The sequence below is a fragment of the Triticum aestivum genome, chromosome 6D, assembly GCF_018294505.1.
Source record: "Triticum aestivum cultivar Chinese Spring chromosome 6D, IWGSC CS RefSeq v2.1, whole genome shotgun sequence".
In the NCBI taxonomy this organism is placed as follows: domain Eukaryota; kingdom Viridiplantae; phylum Streptophyta; class Magnoliopsida; order Poales; family Poaceae; genus Triticum; species Triticum aestivum.
The window spans coordinates 270,645,784-270,669,051 of NC_057811.1; the positions used below are offsets into that span (position 1 = coordinate 270,645,784).

General features: G+C 40.8%; 1 long non-coding RNA gene across 1 annotated transcript; it reads left to right on the forward strand.

The window, feature by feature from the left end:
• Nucleotides 1–13,889: 13,889 nt before the first annotated feature.
• Nucleotides 13,890–16,401, forward strand: LOC123144618 (uncharacterized). The gene is made up of 3 exons (XR_006471772.1): nt 13,890–14,285; nt 14,373–14,429; nt 15,961–16,401. It is a non-coding gene; the product is annotated as an uncharacterized lncRNA (long non-coding RNA).
• Nucleotides 16,402–23,268: the final 6,867 nt, after the last annotated feature.

Consider the following 23,268-nt stretch of genomic DNA (forward strand, 5'->3'; position numbering starts at 1 on the left):
ACTACCGCTTAGGTCATATTGGTGTAAAGTGCATGAAGAAACTCCAAGCTGATGGACTTTTGGAGTCACTTGATTTTGAATCACTTACACATGCGAACCATGCCTCATGGGCAAGATGACTAAGACCCCGTTTTCCGAAACAATGGAACGGGCAAATGACTTGTTCGAAATCATACATATTGATGTGTGCAGTTCGATGAGCGTTGATGCGCGCGGTGGATATCGTTACTTTCTCACCTTCACCGATGACTTGAGTAGATACGGGTATATTTACTTGATGAAGCATAAGTCTGAAACGTTTGAAAAGTTCAAGCAATTTCAGAGTGAAGTTGAGAATCATCGTAACAAGAAGATTAAATTCCTACGATCCGATCGAGGGGGGGAATATCTGAGTTATGAGTTTGGCAATTACTTAAGACAATGTGGAATTGTTTCACAATTAACGCCGCCTGGAACACCACAGCGTAATGGTGTGTCCAAGCGTCGTAATCTTACCTTATTGGATATGGTGCGTTCTATGATGTCTCTTGCCGACCTGCCACTATCGTTTTCGGGTTATGTGTTAGAGACAGTTGCATTCACTTTAAATAGGGCACCATCTAAGTTCGTGGAGATGACACTGTATGAGCTGAGGTTTGGCAAGAAACCTAAGTTGTCATTTCTTAAGGTTTGGGGCTGCGATGCTTATGTCAAAAGGCTTCAGCCTGATAAGCTCGAACCCAAATCGGAGAAGTGTGTCTTCATAGGATACCCTAAGGAAACAATTGGGTATACCTTCTACCACAAATCCGAAGGCAAGCTATTTGTTGCCAAGAATGGAAACTTTCTAGAGAAGGAGTTTCTCTCGAAAGAAGTGAGTGGGAGGAAAGTAGAACTTGATGAGGTAATTGTACCTTCTCTCGAATTGGAAAGTAGCTCATCAAAGAAAACCATTCCCGTGATGCCTACACCAACTAGAGAAGAAGCTAATGATAATGATCATGAAACTTCAGATCAAGTTACTACCAAACCTCGTAGGTCAACCAAAGCACGTTCCGCACCAGAGTGGTACGGTAATCCTGTTCTGGAAGTCATGTTACTAGACCATGACGAACCTACGAACTATGAAGAAGCGATGATGAGCCCAGATTCCGATAAATGACTCGAGGTCATGAAATCTAAGATAGGATCCATGTATGAGAATAAAGTGTGGACTTTGGTTGACTTGCCCGATGATCGGCGAGCCATATAGAATAAATGGATCTTCAAGAAGAAGACTAATGCTGATGGTAATGTTACTGTCTATGAAGCTCGACTTATCGCGAAAGGTTTTCGACAAGATCAAGGAGTTGACTACGATGAGACTTTCTCACCCGTAGCGATGCTTAAGTCTATCCGAATCATGTTAGCAATTGCCGCATTTCATGATTATGAAATTGGAAAATGGACGTCAAAACTGCATTCCTTAATGGATTTCTTAAAGAAGAGTTGTATATGATGCAACCAGAAGGTTTTGTCGATCCTAAAGGTGCTAACAAAGTGTGCAAGCTCCAGCGATCCATTTATGGACTGGTGCAAGCATCTTGGAGTTGGAATATACGCTTTGATGAGGTGATCAAAGCATATGGTTTTATACAGACTTTCGGAGAAGCCTGTATTTACAAGAAAGTGAGTGGGAGCTCTGTAGCATTTCTAATATTATATGTGGATGACATATTGTTGATTGGAAATGATGTAGAATTTCTGGATAACATAAAAGGATACTTGAATAAAAAAAATCAATGAAAGACCTCGGTGAAGCTGCTTATATATTGGGCATCAAAATCTATAGAGATAGATCAAGATGCTTAATAGGACTTTCACAAAGCACATACCTTGATAAAGTTTTGAAGAAGTTCAAAATAGATCAGTCAAAGAAAGGGTTCTTGCCTATATTACAAGGTGTGAAGTTGAGTCAGACTCAATGCCCGACCACTGCAGAAGATAGAGAGAAAATGAAAGTCATTCCCTATGCCTCAGCCATAGGTTCTATCATGTATGTTATGTTGTGTACCAGACCTGATGTGTGCCTTGCTATAAGTTTAGCAGGGAGGTACCAAAGTAATCCAGGAGTGGATCACTAGACAGCGGTCAAGAACATCCTGAAGTACCTGAAAAGGACTAAGGATATGTTTCTCGTTTATGGAGGTGACAAAGAGCTCGTCGTAAATGGTTACGTCGATGCTAGTTTTGACACCGATCTGGATGACTATAAGTCACAAACCGGATACATATTTATATTGAATGGTGGAGCTGTCAGTTGGTGCAGTTCCAAGCAGAGCGTCGTGGCGGGATCTACGTGTGAAGCGGAGTACATAGCTGCTTCGGAAGCAACAAATGAAGGAGTCTGGATGAAGGAGTTCATATTTGATCTAGGTGTAATACCTTCTACATAGGATACCCAAAAGATACAGTTGGGTATACCTTCTATCTCAGATCCGAAGGCAAAGTGTTTGTCGCTAAGAACGGGTCCTTTCTCGAGAAAGAGTTTCTCTCGAAAGAATTGAGTGGGAGGAAGATAGAACTTGATGAGGTTGTTGAACGTTTATGATACGTCTCCAACGTATCTATAATTTTTTATTGTTCCATGCTATTATATTATCTGTTTTGGATGTTTAATGGGCTTTATTATACACTTTTATATTATTTTTGGGACTAACCTACTAACCCAAGGCCCAGTGCAAATTGCTGGGGTTTTTCTATTTCAGTGTTTCGCAGAAAAGGAATATCAAACGGAATGAAACCTTTGGGAGAGTTATTTTTGGAACAAACGTGATCCAGGAGACTTGGAGTGGACGTCAAGAAAGAAGCAAGGAGGCCATGAGGAAGGGAGGCGCGCCTGCCCCCCTGGGCGCGGCCCCCACCCTCGTGGGCCGCTCGCAGCTCCACCGACCTACTTCTTCCTCCTATATATACCCATATACCCCGAAAACATCCAGGAGCACCATGAAACCCTATTTCCACCGCCGCAACCTTCTGTACCCGTGAGATCCCATCTTCGGGCCTTTTTCGGCGCTCCGCCGGAGGGGGAATCGATCACGGAGGGCTTCTACATCAACACCATAGCCTCTCCGATGATGTGTGAGTAGTTTACCTCAGACCTTCGGGTCCATAGTTATTAGCTAGATGGCTTCTTCTCTCTCTTTGGATCTCAATACAAAGTTCTCCTTGATCTTCTTGGAGATCTATTCGATGTAACTCTTTTTTTGCGGCGTCTTTGTCGAGATCCGATGAATTGTGGGTTTATGATGAAGATTATATATGAATAATATTTGAATCTCCTCTGAATTCTTTTATGTATGATTTGTTATCTTTGCAAGTCTCTTCGAATTATCAGTTTGGTTTGGCCTACTAGAATCTTTCTTGCAATGGGAGAAGTGCTTAGCTTTGGGTTCAATCTTGCGTTGCTCGATCCCAATGACAGAAGGGAAAACGACACGTATTGTATTGTTGCCATCGAGGATAAAAAGATGGGGTTTATATCATATTGCTTGAGTTTATCCCTCTACATCATGTCATCTTGCCTAATGCGTTACTTTGTTCTTATGAACTTAATACTCTAGATGCATGCTGGATAGCGGTCAATGTGTGGAGTAATAGTAGTAGATGCAGAATCGTTTCGGTCTACTTGTCGTGGACGTGATGCCTATATACATGATCATGCCTAGATATTCTCATAATTATGCACTTTTCTATCAATTGCTCGACAGTAATTTGTTCACCCACCGTAATACTTATGCTATCTTGAGAGAAGCCACTAGTGAAACCTATGGCCCCGGGTCTATTTTCCATCATATTAATCTTCCGTCAACTAGCTATTTCTGTCCCGTTTATTTTGCAATCTTTACTTTTAATCTTTATCATAAAAATACCAAAAAAATTATCTTATCATCTCTATCAGATCTCACTTTGCAAGTGGCCGTGAAGGGATTGACAACCCCTTTTATCGCGTTGGTTGCAAGGTTTTTATTTGTTTGTGTAGGTACGAGGGACTTGCGTGTGGCCTCCTACTGGATTGATACCTTGGTTCTCAAAAATTGAGGGAAATACTTACGCTACTTTGCTGCATCACCCTTTCCTCTTCAAGGGAAAACCAACGCATGCTCAAGAGGTAGCAAGAAGGATTTCTGGCGCCGTTGCCGGGGAGTCTACGCACAAGTCAAGACATACCAAGTACCCATCATAAACTCTTATCCCTCGCATTACATTATTTGCCATTCGCCTCTCGTTTTCCTCTCCCCCACTTCACCCTTGCCGTTTTATTCGCCCTCTCTTTCCGTTCGCCTCTTTTTCGCTTGCTTCTTGTTTGCTTGTCTGTTGGATTGCTTGCTTGTCACGATGGCTCAAGATAATACTAAATTGTGTGAATTTTCCAATACCAACAACAATGATTTTCTTAGCACCCCGATTGCTCCTATTACCGATGCTGAATCTTGTGAATCAATGTTGCCTTGTTGAATCTTGTCATGAAAGATCAATTCGCCGGCCTTCCTAGTGAAGATGCCGCTACCCATCTAAACAGCTTTGTTGATTTGTGTGATATGCAAAAGAAGAAAGATGTGGATAATGATATTGTTAAATTGAAGCTATTTCCTTTTTCTCTTAGAGATCGTGCTAAAACTTGGTTTTCGTCTTTGCCTAAAAATAGTATTGATTCATGGATAAATGCAAAGATGCTTTTATCTCTAAGTATTTTCCTCCCGCTAAGATCATCTCTCTTAGAAACGATATTATGAAAAAGCAACTTGATCATGAACATGTTGCACAAGCTTGGGAGAGGATGAAATTAATGATACGTAATTGCCCTACACATGGTTTGAATCTATGGATGATTATACAAAAAAATTATGCCGGATTGAATTTTCCTTGTAGAAATCTTTTAGATTCGGCCTCGGGAGGCACTTTTATGGAAATCACTTTAGGAGAAGCTACTAAACTCCTAGATAATATTATGGTTAATTATTCTCAATGGCACACTGAAAGATCTACTAGTAAAAAGGTGCATGCAATTGAAGAGATTAATGTTTTGAGTGGAAAGATGGATGAACTTATGAAATTGTTTGCTAATAAGAGTGTTTCTTCTGATCCCAATTATATGCCTTTGTCTACTTTGATTGAGAATAATAATGAATCTATGGATGTGAATTTTGTTGGTAGGAACAATTTTGGTAACAACGCTTATAGAGGAAACTTTAATCCTAGGCCGTATCCTAGTAATTCCACTAATAATTATGGTAACTCCTACAACAAATCTTATGGAAATTTTAATAATATGCCCTCTGATTTTGATACTAGTGTTAAAGAATTTATGATTTCTCAAAAGAATTTCAATGCTTTGCTTGAAGAAAAATTGCCTAAGATTGATGAGTTGGCTAGGAACGTGGATAGAATTTCTCTTGATGTTGATTCTTTGAAACTTAGATCTATTCCACCTAAGCATGATATCAATGAGTCTCTCAAAGCTATGAGAATTTCCATTGATGAGTGCAAAGAAATAACCGCTAGGATGCGTGCTAAAAAAGATTGCTTTGTGAAGGCGTGTTCTTCTAGTTTCCATGATAATAAGGATGAAGATCTAAAAGTGATTGATGTGTCTCCTATTAAATCTTTGTTTTGCAATATGAATCTTGATAATGATGGGACTGGAGATGAGTCAGCTTTAGTTAAAAGGCGTCCCAATGATTCGGAGTTTTTAGATCTTGATGCAAAAATTGGTAAAAGTGGGATTGAAGAGGTCAAAACTTTATATAGCAATGAACCCACTATTTTGGATTTCAAAGAATTTAATTATGATAATTGTTCTTTAATAGATTGTATTTCCTTGTTGCAATCTGTGCTAAATTCTCCGCATGCTTATAGTCAAAATAAGGCTTTTACCAAACATATCATTGATGCTTTAATGCAATCTTATGAAGAAAAGCTTGAATTGGAAGTTTCTATCCCTAGAAAACTTTATGATGAGTGAGAACCTACTATTAAAATTAAAATTAAAGATCATGAATGCTATGCTTTGTGTGATTTGGGTGCTAGTGTTTCCACGATTCCAAAAACTTTGTGTGATACGTTAGGTATCGGTGAATTTGATGATTGTTCTTTAAAACTTGCACCTTGCGGATTCCACCATTAGGAAACCTATGGGAAGAATTAATGATGTTCTTATTGTTGCAAATAGGAATTATGTGCCCGTAGGTTTCATTGTTATTGACATAGAGTGCAATCCTTCATGTCCTATTATTCTTGGTAGACCTTTCCTTAGAACGATTGGTGCAATTATTGATATGAAAGAAGGGAATATTAGATTCCAATTTCCGTTAACGATTGGTGCAATTATTGATATGAAAGAAGGGAATATTAGATTCCAATTTCCGTTAAGGAAAGGCATGGAACACTTTCCTAGAAAGAAAATAAAATTACCTTATGAATCTATTATGAGAGCCACTTATGGATTGCACACCAAAGATGGTAATACCTAGATCTATCCTCGTCTTTATGCCTAGCTAGGGGCGTTAAACGATAGCGCTTGTGGGAAGGCAACCCAATTTTATTTTTTGTTTCTTGATTTTTGGTTCTGTTTAGTAATAAATAATTCATCTAGCCTCTAGTTAGATGTGGTTTTATGTTTTAATTAGTGTTTGTGCCAAGTAGAACCTTTGGGAAGACTTGGGTGAAGTCTTTTTTATCTTACTGTAAAAAATAGAAACTTTAGCGCTCACGAGATTAGCTACAACTTTTTACTGGACAGTGCTATTTAGTTGATTCTTTTTGCAGATGATTAATAGACAAATTCCTCACGTCCAGAAATTTATTTTAGAATTTTTGAAGTTCCAGAAGTATACGTTTGATACATATTACTACAGACTGTTCTGTTTTTGACAGATTCTGTTTTTTGTGTGTTGTTTGCTTATTTTGATGAATCTATGGCTAGTATCGGAGGTTATGAACCATATAGAAGTTGGAATACAGTAGGTTTAACACCAATATAAATAAATAATGAGTTCATTACAGTACCTTGAAGTGGTGGTTTGTTTTCTTTCGCTAACGGAGCTCATGAGATTTTTTGTTAAGTTTTGTGCTGTGAAGTTTTCAAGTTTTGGGTAAAGATTTGATGGATTATAGAACAAGGAGTGGCAAGAGCCTAAGATTGGGGATGCCCAAGGCACCCCAAGGTAAAATACAAGGACAACCAAAATCCTAAGCTTGGGGATGCCCCGGAAGGCATCCCCTCTTTTGTCTTCGTCCATCGGTAACTTTACTTGGAGCTATATTTTTATTCACCACATGATATGTGTTTTGCTTGGAGCGTCTTGTATGATTTGAGTCTTTGCTTTCAGTTTAACACAATCATCCTTGCTGTACACACCTTTTGGTAGAGACACACATTAATCGGAATTTATTAGAATACTCTATGTGCTTCACTTATATCTTTTGAGCTAAATAATTTTGCTCTAGTGCTTCACTTATATCTTTTAGAGCACGGTGGTGGTTTTATTTTATAGAAATTATTGATCTCTCATGCTTCACTTATATTATTTTGAGAGTCTATTAGAACAGCATGGTAATTTGCTTTGGCTATAGAATTAGTCCTATTATGATAGGCATCCAAGATGGATATAATAAAAACTTTCATAAAAGTGCATTGAATACTAAGAGAAGTTTGATACTTGATGATTGTTTTGAGATATGAAGATGGTAATATTAGAGTCATGCTAGTTGAGTAGTTGTGAATTTGAGAAATACTTGTTCTAAAGTTTGTGATTCCCGTAGCATGCACGTATGGTGAACCGTTATGTGATGAAGTTGGAGCATGATTTATTTATTGATTGTCTTCCTTATGAGTGGCGGTCGGGGACGAGCGATGGTCTTTTCCTACCAATATATCCCCCTAGGAGCATGCGCGTAGTACTTTGTTTCGATAACTAATAGATTTTTGCAATAAGTATGCAAGTTCTTTATGACTAATGTTGAGCCCATGGATTATACGCACTCTCACCCTTCCACCATTGCTAGCCTCTCTAATACCGCGCACCTTTCGCTGGTATCATACACCCACCATATACCTTTCTCAAAACAGCCACCATACCTACCTATTATGGCATTTACATAGCCATTCCGAGATATATTGCCATGCAACTTACCACCGTTCTGTTTGTTATGACACGCTCCATTGTCATATTGTTTTGCATGATCATGTAGTTGACATCGTATTTGTGGCAAAGCCCCCATTCATAATTCTTTCATACATGTCACTCTTGATTCATTGCATATCCCGGTACACCGCCGGAGGCATTCACATAGAGTCATATTTTGTTCTAAGTATTGAGTTGTAATTTTCGAGTTGTAAGTAAATAAAAGTGTGATGACCATCATTATTAGAGCATTGTCCCAAGTGAGGAAAGGATGATGGAGACTATGATTCCCCCACAAGCCGGGATGAGACTCCGAACATAAAGAAAAAAAAGAGGCCATAAAAAAAGAGAAGAAAAAGGACCAAATAAAAAAAGAAATTTAAGAGAAAAAGAGAGAAGGGACAATGTTACTATCCTTTTTACCACACTTGTGCTTCAAAGTAGCACCATGATCTTCATGATAGAGAGTCTCTTATGTTGTCACTTTCATATACTAGTGGGAATTTTACATTATAGAACTTGGCTTGTATATTCCAATGATGGGCTTCCTCAAAATGCCCTAGGTTTTCGTGAGCAAGCGAGTTGGATGCACGCCCACTTAGTTTCTTTTGTTGAGCTTTCATACACTTATAGCTCTAGTGCATCCGTTGCATGGCAATCCCTACTCACTCACATTGATATATATTGATGGGCATCTCCATAGCCCATTGATACGCCTAGTTGATATGAGACTATCTTCTCCTTTTTGTCTTCTCCACAACCACCATTATATTCCACATATAGTGCTATGTCCATGGCTCACGCTCATGTATCGCGTGAAGATTGAAAAAGTTTGAGAACACCAAAAGTATGAAACAATTGCTTGGCTTGTCATCAGGGTTGTGCATGATTAAATACTTTGTGTGATGAAGATAGAGCATAGCCAGACTATATGATTTTGTAGGGATAACTTTCTTTGGCCATGTTATTTTGAGAAGACATGATTTCTTTGTTAGTATGCTTGAAGTATTATTATTTTCATGTCAATATTAAACTTTTGTCTTGAATCTTTCGGATCTGAACATTCATGCCACAGTAAAGGAAATTACATTGAGAAATATGCGAGGTAGCATTCCACATAAAAAATTCTGTTTTTATCATTTACGTACTCGAGGACGAGCAGGAATTAAGCTTGGGGATGCTTGATACGTCTCCAACGTATCTATAATTTTTGATTGTTCCATGCTATTATATTATCTGTTTTGGATGTTTAATGGGCTTTATTATCCACTTTTATATTATTTTTGGGACTAACCTACTAACCCAAGGCCCAGTGCAAATTGTTGTTTTTTGCCTATTTCAGTGTTTCGCAGAAAAGGAATATCAAACGGAATCCAAACGGAATGAAACCTTCGGGAGAGTTATTTTTGGAACAAACGTGATCCAGGAGACTTGGAGTGCACGTCAAGAAAGAAGCGAGGAGGCCACGAGGCAGGAAGGCGCGCCTGCCCCCCCGGGCGCGCCCCCCACCCTCGTGGGCGCCTCGCAGCTCCACCGACCTACTTCTTCCTCCTATATATACCCATATACCCCGAAAACATCCAGGAGCACCAAGAAACCCTATTTCCACCGCCGCAACCTTTTGTACCCGTGAGATCCCATCTTGGGGCCTTTTTCGGGGCTCCTCCGGAGGGGGAATCGACCATGGAGGGCTTCTACATCAACACCATAGCCTCTCCGATGATGTGTGAGTAGTTTACCTCAGATCTTCGGGTCCATAGTTATTAGCTAGATGGCTTCTTCTCTCTCTTTGGATCTCAATACAAAGTTCTCCTTGATCTTCTTGGAGATCTATTCGATGTAACTCTTTTTTGCGGTGTGTTTGTCGAGATCCGATGAATTGTGGGTTTATGATCAAGATTATCTATGAACAATATTTGAATCTCCTCTGAATTCTTTTATGTATGATTTGTTATCTTTGCAAGTCTCTTCGAATTATCAGTTTGGTTTGGCCTACTAGATTGATCTTTCTTGCAATGGGAGAAGTGCTTAGCTTTGGGTTCAATCTTGTGTTGCTCGATCCCAGTGACAGAAGGGGAAACGACACGTATTGTATTGTTGGCATCGAGGATAAAAAGATGGGGTTTATATCATATTGCTTGAGTTTATCCCTCTACATCATGTCATCTTGCCTAATGCGTTACTCTGTTCTTATGAACTTAATACTCTAGATGCATGATGGATAGCGGTCGATGTGTGGAGTAATAGTAGTAGATGCAGAATCGTTTCGGTCTACTTGTCACAGACGTGATGCCTATATACATGATCATGCCTAGATATTCTCATAATTATGCACTTTTCTATCAATTGCTCGACAGTAATTTGTTCACCCACCGTAATACTTATGCTATCTTGAGAGAAGCCACTAGTGAAACCTATGGCCCCTAGGTCTATTTTCCATCATATTAATCTTCCGTCAACTAGCTATTTCTGTCGCCGTTTATTTTGCAATCTTTACTTTTAATCTTTATCATAAAAATACCAAAAATATTATCTTATCATCTCTATCAGATCTCACTTTTGCAAGTGGTCGTGAAGGGATTGACAACCCCTTTATCGCGTTGTTTGCAAGGTTCTTATTTGTTTGTGTAGGTACGAGGGACTTGCGTGTGGCCTCCTACTGGATTGATACCTTGGTTCTCAAAAACTGAGGGAAATACTTACGCTACTTTGCTGCATCGCCCTTTCCTCTTCAAGGGAAAACCAACGCATGCTCAAGAGGTAGAAGGTTACTTCAACCAGAGAGTAGCACAACACAGAAAGATGTTTATGTGGCACCTACGTCAGTTGAAGAGGAAGCTAATGATGATGATCATGAAGCTTCGGATCAAGTTACTATCGAACCTCATAGGTCGACGAGGGTACGTACAACTCCTGAGTGGTAGGGCAACCCTGTCTTAGAGGTCATGTTGTTGGACAACAACAACGATGAACCTACGAGCTATGGAGAAGCAATCGTGGGCCCGGATTCTGACAAATGGTTAAAGGCCATGAAATCCGAGATGGGATCCATGTATGAAAACAAAGTGTGGACTTTGGAAGTATTACTTGAAGGGCGAAAGGCCATTCAGAATAAATGGATCTTCAAGAAGAAGGCGGATGCAGACGGCAATATCACAATCTATAAAGCTTGACTTGTGGCAAAGGGGTTTTCACAAGTTCAAGGAGTTGGCTACGATGAGACTTTCTCGCCCGTAGCGATGCTTACATCCGTCAGAATCATGTTGGCAATAGCTGCATTTTTCAATTATGAAATCTGGCAGATGGATGTCAAAACAGCGTTCCTTAACGGTTTCCTTAAGGAAGAGTTGTATATGATGCAACCGGAAGGTTTTGTCGATCCAGAGAATGTTGACAAAGTGTGAAAGCTCCAGCAATCCATTTATGGGCTAGTGCAAACATCTCGGAGTTGGAATATTCGCTTTGATGAGGTGATCAAAGCATTTGGGTTTATACAGGTTTATGGAGAAGCTTGTATTTACAAGAAAGTGAGTGGGAGCTCTATAGCGTTTCTGGTGTTATATGTGGATGACATATTGCTGATTGGAAACAATATAGAACTTTTGGAAAACGTGAAGGAATATTTGAACAAGAGTTTTTCAATGAAGGACCTAGGAGAAGCTGCTTTCATATTAGGCATCAAGATCTATAGAGATAGATCGAGACGCTTAATAGGACTTTCACAAAGCACATACCTTCATAAGATTTTGAAGAAGTTCAAAATGGATCAGTCCAAGAAGGGGTTCTTGCCTGTTTTGCAAGGTGTGAAGTTGAGTCAGACTCAATGCCCAACGACTACAGAGGATAGAGAAAAGACAAGTGTCATCCCCTATGCTTCTGCCATAGTCTCTAACATGTATGTGATGTTGTGCATAAGACCGGATGTCAACCTTTCCATAAGTATGGCCGAAAGGTTTCAAAGTAATCTAGGAGTGGATCACTTGACAGTGGTGAAGAATATCCTTAAGTACCTGAAAAGGACTAAGGAAATGTTTCTCGTTTATGGAGGTGATCAAGCACTCGTCGTAAAGGGTTACGATGATGCAAGCTTTGACACTAATCCGAATGACTCTAAGTCTCAAACCAGATACGTATATGTTCTGAACGGTGGAGCGGTAAGCTGGTGCAATTCCAAGCAGAACGTGGTTGTTGATTCTACATGTGAAGCGGAGTACATAGCTGCCTCGGAGGCAGCGAAGGAAGGTGTTTGGATGAAGCAGTTCATGACAGATCTTGGAGTTGTGCCCAGTGCACTGGACCCAATGACTCTGTTATGTGACAACACTGGTGCCATTGCTCTAGCCAAGGAACCAAGGTTTCACAAGAGGACCAGACACATAAAGCGATGCTTCAATTCCATCCGCGATTATGTCAAGGAGGAAGACATAAACATTTGCAAGATACATACGGATCTGAATGTTGTAGATCCGTTGACTAAATCTCTTCCACGGGCAAAGCATGATCAACACCAGAACTCTATGGGTGTTAGATTCATTATCATGTAATGCTAGATTATTGACTCTAGTGTAAGTGGAAGACTGTTGGGAATATGCCCTAGAGGCAATAATAAAGTGGTTATTATTATATTTCCTTGTTCATGATAATTATTTATTATCCATGCTATAATTGTATTGATTGGAAACTCAAATACATGTGTGGGTACATAGACAACAACATGTCCCAAGTGAGCCTCTACCGGACTAGCTCGTTGATCAAAGATGGCTATGGTTTCCTAGTCATAGACATGAGTTGTCATTTGATGACGGGATCACATCATTAGGAGAACGATGTGATGGACAAGACCCAAACTGTGAACGTAGCATATGATCGTGTCAAGTTTATTGCTATCATTTTCTGCATGTCAAGTATATGTTCCTATGACCATGAGATCATGCAACTCACTGACACCGGAGGAGTACCTTGTGTGTACCAAATGTCGCAACGTAATGGGTGACTATAAAGGTGCTCTACAGGTATCTCCGAGGGTGTCTGTTGAGTTGGCATGGATCAAGACTGGGATTTGTCACTCCGTATGACAGAGAGGTATCTCAGGGCCCACTCGGTAATACAGTATCACAATGAGCTTGCAAGCAATGTGACTAATGAGTTAGCCACGAGATCCTGTATTACGGAACAAGTAAAGAGACTTACCGGTAACGAGATTGAACTAGGTATGGATATACCGACGATCGAATCTCGGGCAAATAACATACCGATAGACAAAGGGAACTACATGCGGGATTAGCCGAATCCTTGACATCAAGGTTCGACCGATAAGATCTTCGTAGAATATGTGGGAACCAATATGGGCATCCAGGTCCCGCTATTGGTTATTGACCATAGAGGTGTCTCGGTCATGTCTGCATAGTTCTCGAACCCGCACGGTCTACACACTTAACATTTGGTGACGATATAAGTATAGTTGAGTCATTATGGTGGTTACCGAAGGTTGTTCGGAGTCCCGGATGAGATCCCGGACATGACGAGGAACTCCGGAATGGTCCTGAGGTGAAGATCGATATATTGTACGAAGGGTATTGTAGTCCGAAATTGTTTTGGGGGTACCGGATGATGACCAACGTCATCGAAAGGGGTTTCGGGGGCCCCGGCAAGCGTTGGGGGGGGCATGGGGCAAAGGGAGGGGCAAACCAGCCCACTAAGGCCTCGTTTGGTTTCAAGGGATCCCAGGGGGATCCCCGCATTTTCCCCGGGTCAGAGAACCACGGGCCGAATTGGCCCGGGTAGATCGACCGCGTCGTTTGGACCGCGTCACACGAGGGGTAACCCTGAGGAAAGCCACGACCCTAGACATCGGGGAGGAAAACCACGGCTCGAGATAACGACGGTGCCGTCGACCAAGATCCAGTGCCCTGCCTGGCTGCCTCCTCCGCGTCCGAGCTCCTCCACCGGCGACATAAGCGACGCCCTCAACCCCCTCCGTCTGTTGCTCAGGATCCAAGCTCCGCCCCTCCAGCAACGGTGATGGACCGCGGCCGTCACCGTCCTCCTTCCCGGATCTCTACTCCGCCTCTAAGCTCTGGCCTCCTCTGGTGACCGCGACGACGACGGTTCTCTGTTCGTTTTCTACCTCCTCCGGTCAAGGTTAGCCACCACCTCCTCCCCCTCTTCAACCTCTATATATTTCTCCAATTCATGCCTTCACCGTCCTTGATGAACTTGAACGTCCAGATCCAGGAAAGTGAGCACAGCCTCCTCTCAGATCATTTTCACCATCGTCAATCTCAGGTGAGCACTAGATCTGTGCACAATGTTTGGTTGCTGATGTTTTAGTGGTTGTCCAGAAGAACTACACAATGCTAGATCCAAGAATGTTTTATTTTCTTGTTCAAACTTCTTGCCTAGAGTCCACGTATCATACCTGTGGCTCAGTTTTCATTTTCATAGCTATGTCTCGTGCTCATCAGACTTTATGCATGTCGCTGCTCCTTTGTGAATGGGCATATTAAACACATTGACATGTTCTTATAGCAAGTATGAATAATGCTTGGTAGATCAGTAGATGGTCCATGTTGTGTGTTATAAATTTTAATTCCTTTGATCAGTAACCAGAATATTGGACTCTCCAGAGATTATATTCTGTCTATGATAAGAGCAAGAATTTGTATACCCATGCATACTAGGACAAAGTGGCTGTGCTTTTCCTTCCACCGGGATCTCGACGGCGAGAGGAATCTATGTCATGTCCAACCATGGCGACGACCCGGTGTTCGTCTTGCTCCTCCCCTCTTCCACCTCATATAGCTTCTTGTCATCATGTCCTTGCAATGATAGTTGTTGCTCCAGATCCAAGACGTGATTGCACTCAGGAATTATTATGGTCCGGAGTACAAATCTTGGAGTGCGGTGAGCACATATTCCATATGTTCCCAAGAACAACTATTTTTTGTACTATTTGATTTATCCACCCTATGCATAGAGAGTCTCTCTTTAAGCCTGACTTCATGTAGTCTCTCTTGTCCTAATCAACATTAGTTGAAAGAGATGGAGCAAAGCGAGATTTCTTGGGTGAAAAAACATATATTGGTTTATGCATAGTTTTCTAATTTTGCAGCTCTTGTGCCGGAGGTTTATTTTTTAAAATCAAGTAATAGCACTGAATAACAGATTTTAGGCCACTAATTATGTAACCTCCTAGATATTGATCAGAATTTCTGAGTCCCCACCTAATTCTACCTGCAAAACTCTGCCTAACCAACAATAAATTAGTTAATCTTTGAGTTCATCATCCTTTTTTCTGTAACAATCCCCTTGCATTTCTAATGTAGCCACGATTAATTGCCTAGGTTTATCAGAGTTGAGTTCTTATCATTTTGCAGTGGTCATAGTGAAGTCATGTACTCTTCAGAGGTACTCATGCCTTTGCTGCTTTTTTGTCGATGCTTCCTCTGCTTTGGAAGTGCAAAACTATGATCTTGGTGTGAATTATTCTAGCCATTTTAGTATCTTGACCATGCCAACGGTATATGCTATGTTTTACAATCACCAGTTGGTCCATGTGTTTTCTTGGTTAGTTATCTGAAATAATTTTTGATTGCCAACTATCATGTTCAATGCACCCTAGTGACCAATATTTAATTTGACTGCAGAAGAAACATTTTACTGTATGGTACATGCTCTTATCCATTTCATTATTTCAGTAGTATGGTGTATTGCATTTCAGACTTTTCTGTGTAGTGCATTTTTATACTTTATGGGTGAACTGATTAAGTCACTCTTGTCTATGTTTTAGACTAATTACATTGCAATTTAACTGTAGGTACGTGCTTCAATGTCAACTTATCGAAGGCAGCAAGTGCCCCTAAAACATCGAGCTGTGGTACCTGATGTCGACGTGGAGTGGGGAACGAGCTGAGCAAAACTATTGACCATCACCTTGCAGCTCATCTTCTTCAGTAGTGTGTCCGCCTCAAACATGACAACTTGGGAATTTAGAGTTTTTTGTATTGTACAACTCATTAGCTCCTATGCTTCTGCTATAGCTAACCTTTTGCCTTAGTTGTAATGGTGCAGTCCTAAAAATTGAGTACCAATCTTAACAATGATGGGTCATATTAGGTGTAATGTATTGCACACGAAAACGATTTAGGCTATCACTTGATCGCGGTGAAATGTAGACCAATATCTTAACCTTGATAAAGTGATGAAATATCAGTTGTATTATTTTTGGAAATTTATTTATTGAATTCTGATTTTTGTATATGCCTGTGGTTTTTGTAGTTTTTTTTCCAGAATTATTTATGTAATTTTATGTGTGATCTGATGTGTATTATTGATACATCTGTGTGTTGCACGTTGGGGATTTCCTTCCCTCCCTTCGTTGCCATTTGGGCACCAGTGGCAGGGGAGACATCTACCCCTGGTGGGAGGGATCCCATGTGCACAGGAAAAATCCCTGCTCGGGGCTAGGTGCCCAGGTTTCCTTTTCACTGGCCACCAAACGAGGCCTAAGGGGCTGAGCGCCCCCCTCACCCCATCTCACCTAACCAGGAGGGTTGGGGGCGTTCCCCTAGGGCTTCCCACCTCCCAGCTTGGGGGGCAAGTCACCTAGGTGAGATCACATCTGCCCTGGCCGCCACCCTAGGGGCGCCACCCCCTCCTCCCTTCCCCTATATATAGAGAGGTAGAGAGAGGGCAGCCGGACCTAGAGAACACATCTCCACGCCACGGCGCTGCTTCTCCTCTCCCTCGCATCCCTCTTCCTCTCCGTAGTGCTTAGCGAACCTTTGCTGAGATTCCGCCACCACGCCGTCGTGCTACCGGAGGACTCGAGCTACTACTTCACCATCGCTCGCTAGATCGAGGAGGTGAAGGCGTCATCAAGCCGTACGTGTGTTGAACGCGGAGGTGCCGTCCGTTCGGCACTTGGATCGGGAGTTCGTGGGATGGATCATGATTGGATCGCGAAGACGTTCAACTACATCAACTGCGTTTCTTAACGCTTCCGCTTAGCGATCTACAAGGGTATGTAGATGCAATCTCTCCTCTCGTAGATGGTCATCTCCTAGATTGATCTTGGTGAGCGTAGGAAATTTTTTGTTTCCCATGCAACATTCCCCAACAGCTCCCTCAAAGGATGAACCACCAGAAGAAGTTGCTACTTATGTTGCTCATAGCGATGACTATGTGGCAGTCCAGTGTCTCATGTTAACTTGCATGGATCATGAACTACAGAAGCGTTTTGAACGATCTACCACTCAATTTATAACTGGGTCACTGGAAGTTCTGTACAAGAAACAGGCAAGGACCGAACAATTTGAATTAACCAAGGCCCTGATTGAGTGCAAGATGAAAGAGGGTTCCTCAATAAGTGAGCATATAGTGAAGCTTGTTGGCTATGTTGATAGACTTTCTTCACTGGAATTTGGAATTCCGCCAGCACTCAGTACAGATATTGTGCTTGCTTCACTCCCCCCCATCTTACGATGGTTTTACCATGAATTACAACATGAACGGGATGGAGAAAAGTGCAAACGAGTTGTTTGCTATGCTCAAAACTGCGGAAGATGGGATGCAGAAGAACAAAGAAGTGTTGATGGTCAACAAGACTACCAGTTTCAAGAAGAAGGGCAAGTCCAAGAAGATATCTACTAGTGTCGGTAAGACCGTCTCTCGGAAGAAGAACAAGGGCGAAGCCACTAAGGAGACTGAATGTTTCTACTGCAAATAGAAGGGTCACTAGAAGCATCACTGCAAGAAGTACTTGGTAGATCACAAGAACGGTTCTTTCGGTAAAGGTATAAAAGTTATACAAACTTAATGTTGTTTCACTTGTTTCTGTATGTCACAAGTATTTGATACTGATCGATTGCTCTCATTTGCAATCGATGCAGGGACTACAGAAAGCTCACAAGTTGAGAAGAAATAAAGACGTAATGCTAGTCAAGGATGGTGATGGGATCGCTACTCGAGACTAATGGAGTCTATATTCAAGATTTATCTTAGGATCGAATAATAGTTATTACGTTTTGGAGTAGTGTAAGACATTATGTTTTGGATTATGCGAAGGGTATTCTTATAAAGTTTAGAACAATAGTTGTTGAAGTGTTTATAAGAATGTGTTTGGATTTACCTCAAATTTTGATGGTTTATTCATAAATCTTGATTTGAAAATTTCTATAACATTAATGCTAAACGCCTTGAGAAGACTGATGAGCTCCACTTAAATGTGGCACTGCTTGGTTATATCGGGAAATAATCTTCATATAGATGAAGTATTGAATTATCTTGAATGAGAAATCAAATAAAAGAATGTATAGTGATGCATAAAGTCCGATGAATAACACAGGAGCGATGGATAATTATGCTTCATTAAAGATTAGGAAAATATTATTTACTTAACATAAAATCTGAAATATTTGAATAGTTCAAAGGAATTTCAGAATATATTATTTGAAGAGTTCAAATATTTTATAATGAAGATAAGGATCATTATGACAAAAGATAAAGTGATTCTTCAATATTGAAGAAAATTATCTGAGTCATAAGTTTAGCAAAACACTCGAATGATTGTGGTATTATTACCAATCTGCTTATATAAATTTTAGGGGGTAATTGAAACAGCAAGATATACACTAAATAGAGCACCGCATATTAATCTGGCTAATAGAAACCATATGAGTTATGGAATTTATAAACCATATAAATGTTGAATTGTAAGATATCTCAAAAACATTATTTGGATTCCTTCCATTGAAATGTTCAAAAGGCAAAGTGTTTGTCATGGATGAACACTTTTTCAAGAAAGGGTTTTCCTGTCAAAGAAATAAGTGGGAGGACATTACAGCCTGGAAAGGATTACTGAATCTCTAACAATAATAAGCGGGATTAACAAACGAGAAGTTGTTCCGATTTGTCTTCAAAATAAACCGTAAGTTACTACATTGGATGTAGAAACTCTAACATGATTATGCAAATCAGGAATATCGTTGAATTTTCTGAAATCTCACGATGAGATATTCATCTTAGAAGAAGATGAACTAGCACACTACACGGAAGCGATGGCGGCGCCCAGCTCAAAGGAATGGCTCATAGCCATGCACACCGGAATGAAAACATATACAATTAAGTTTAGAACTTAGTTGTTACTTTTCATACATAATAAACAAGTTTAGAACTTGGTTGATACTTCAAAGAGTATGAAGTAAATAGAATGGATATCGAAAAAAATTCTTAAATAGGAAAAGAATGTATGAATGATACAACCGGAAAAGTTTTAAAATCCTCGGGACACCGGATAAGTGTGCAAACTTCAAAAGAGTTTTTGGAGATTATAACAAGTGAGTTGGCATTGAGATTTTGATCTTGTCAAAATGATAAAAGTACTTAGTGTATACATATAACTCACTGGGAGCTATATAGTATTTCTGATCTCATATGTATATGACATATTGTGGAATGGAAATAAAACTTCAGAGCACAAACAAAATGGTTTTGAAACATGGTTTTCCATCAAATTGTAAGGCAGAATATTGGGCATAAAATAATATGTAAAGTTAGATCCAAAATTCCTGATTGAGCTAAAATAAGTTTATATATTTTGACAAAGGTTTAAACACAGAAAATGTTTTCTCTCAATGTCATATAACTCGATGCTTATCAGAATCAATTGATAAGCATGGATATATGAATGAATTCATCTTGATAGTTATGATATATAAAAGGGCCAAAGAGTTTTACTAAATGTTAGTAACAGATATCAAGGATTTCAAAAGAATAAATGTATTATTTTGAGAGTATGCAGTTAAAGTTCATTATTGATATAATTGGGATATGATAATTACTTAGAATTATTTTATGAACAATATTGTTGATTCTATAATGATAGAAATATGTGTTTTGAAAACATTAGATGTTTTAATATTGTCCGAATCAAGAAATGTCTTGATATAATTGGATATTACAGAAGTTGTAAGAAACCCATAAGCATTATATTATGAATATGGCTAATCAAGAAGAGGCTTGATATAAATGGGTGGATCCAAAGTATGATGTGAATATAATCAAGAAAAGTCTTGATATAGTCGGTGTGATTCAAAGTGCAATGAGTTCAATAATATTTTATTTTGAATAAAATGTTAAAGATCAAAGCAAGATGGATTGAGATCCTTAAAATTAGACAATACTAACACAAATATTACAGTGTTTTGAATATGTCAAAACTAATGACAAAGGCTCTACCACAAGCAAAGCATGAGCAACACCAGATAAGCCATATGTGTTTCAAGACTATGCAGCTAGATTATTGACTCTAATGCAAGTGGGAGAGTGTTGGATATATATGCCCTAGAGGCAATAATACGTGTTATTATATTTCATTATTCATAATTAAGAGTTTATATTTCATGCTATAACTGCTATGATCCTGGAATATGCGATTCAGTGGAAAACTCATATGCACGTGTGAAATGATAAATGGTTAAACAATAGGTTCCCGGTCTCGCCTCTAAGGCTGGCTCAAGTGTTGTTGGTGATCACGTTTTCCGGATCTTAGGATATCGTTAAGTGCAGTGATAGTCCTAAAACAACATTGAGGGTATGACGTTGGAAGAACGATCATATTGAATCGACCCAATACTTGTATGTTATACTTTGTGATTATATCCTGAAATCATCTATTATAACACGAAGTGTTAGCATGTTTTTAGTTACTCAGACCATGAGAGTGTCTCGGTAACTTCCTACCAGACGGTGGGCTTTGGGGTTGCTCGAACGTCATCTGTGACAAGGTGGTCATAACGATAACTTTCAGGTTCACAAAAAAGTTTGACAAGTGACCGGATAGCTCAAGAGTGGGATTTTCTCCTCCAACGATGAAGAGATATTCTTAGGGCCCTCTCGGTGTGACGACATCCATCATCGTCTGGCCAGACACAGGTGACTACGTCATAGGGATGCCGGGACACGTTAACGAGAAAGAAGAATAAAACCGGTAACGGGAGCAATGGTATAGTGAGCATGGTGATGATTCAGGAGGATACCGACGCACACCGAGTTTTGTAAAGTATCGCGAAGCAAAGGGAACATCACATGATAACCAAAGGTTCACTCGAATACCATTCGTGTAATCATAGGGACCGATATGGGTGTCCACGGTTCCGCTATCGGTCATTGAACGAAGAGGTTTTGTTCATGTCTATGGTTTACCTAACCTACGGGGTCACAAGCTTAAGGTAATCATGATTTGCTGAGTGTTAGTGGTACGGGAGTAATGAGAATATATTTGTGTAATTGTTTCATTAATACCCGGAATAGTTTCGAGAGGTTCCGAAAGCGTCTGGGGTCACCAGAAGGGTTTCAGTGAATATCGGGTATTACCCGTTAATTATATGTAGGTGGAAATGTTTCCAGGGATGTTAAATTATATATATATATATAATGCTCTGAAAATGTTTAGAATGAATTTAGATTTAATTTAATATCAATTGGCCTAACAAGGCCAGGAGGTGGAGAAGGAATTAGGCCACAAGGGTCCAATAGGGAGCCCCCCTTTCCCACTATGGGAGGACGAATCCTACTAGGGGTGGGAGTCCAACTCCTCCCCTAGGTTGGCGCACTAAGGTGGACTCCTCCCCCCTTGGTGGCTGCCCCCTCCTCTCCCCTAAATCTATATATACTAGAGGATTTCCACCCTATGTTACACAAGTTTTGGAGCCTCCTCTAGTTGATCTAATTCTAGTTCTAGTTGGTCTTAGTTGACTAATTAGAGCTAGCCATATCCACCTCTAATCCTCATAATTAGAAGGCCCGTGTGGTTCTAATTTCCTCCCTCTAATTCTTCGACGACGATTAGCTTTGGACGGCGAAGCGCTGCCGAATCGTGAAGACCGTATGCTTGCAACCAGGTAGAGAGACCATGCTTTTAGTCTCCGTTCGAGGGCGGTTCATGAGATTGTCATCAACGTTTGAGGGACTCCAAGTACGGTCTACACCGACTCATCTACTTCCGCTACACTCCGGAGTCGGTAACGATCGTTGACCTAAACCCGATATGCATCTTCATATTGTTCCTAGGTGTCCGTAGGGCGATTTTTTTTGTTTTCTACTACGTTTCCCAACACTTTTCCTTTGCGGTAACCACACTCGAACCCTTCCCTCTTCGTGCGTTCTCCTTCCCCCGAATCTAGGGCTAACCGGAGATATGACACTTGCCTGCCATAACCATGGGTCGAAGTAACAAGAGCACTTTAGCCCCCTACCTGGCGTGCAAGATGTCGGAGTGTGTACCCAGGACGCAGGAGATCAGGATACCATGTATTTGTGAGTTCGGCCAGGGGCTAAACGCCTTGTCAATCCATGGGCAAAGGCAAACTAGGACACATGGGGATTTTATACAAGTTCACGCTGCCATCTTAGCGTAAAACCCTACGTCATGTTGGTATTGATATAAACTGGGGGATACAGGTGCTTTGTGTTACAAATGTGGTGGTCGGGCTGAGACCAGTGGTGGTCGGGGTACTAGTTAGAGTGCTTGAACACTCCTAAATATGCTCTTCCTCCTCTCTGCCTATCTTATCCTTGCCTTGTAGTTGCTGGTGGTGTGGTGGTAGCTAAGTGTTGTCCCCTCGTTCGACCATGCCCCCCCCTTATATAGGCGTGGGGGATACCACATTTGGTCTACAAAATACATGTGAAAGTATACAAATAATTGTCGGCGAGGTGTACCACTTACCTCTGTTACATTGTAGTAGATGAGCTGACACTGTTGCGTGTGAGGTGCTCGAGTATTTCCATCGACGTGATGCGCCGCACCGCCCTTCTCCCGCTTTACACCGCACCAGCGTCCGGTCTTGTCATCCGTCCCTCCGTGGTTGTCGTGATGATGACCCCTACCCGTAGCCCTGCACCGGGCTAGGGGGTAGGCCGACCGAGTATTTAATGCCTGGTCGATGGAGTACTCTACAAGGTTGTCCTCTCCGGGACGTGTGCCCCGTCTGCTTGACGCCTCAGCCCCCGAGTGTGTCATGGCTGGCATCATGAGTCTCTCTGGGGACCTTCTGTGACATATTTCACAGCGTGCGACCCGTTGCTCTGTAGTTGCTGCATAAGTATTTTTTACCAAGATACA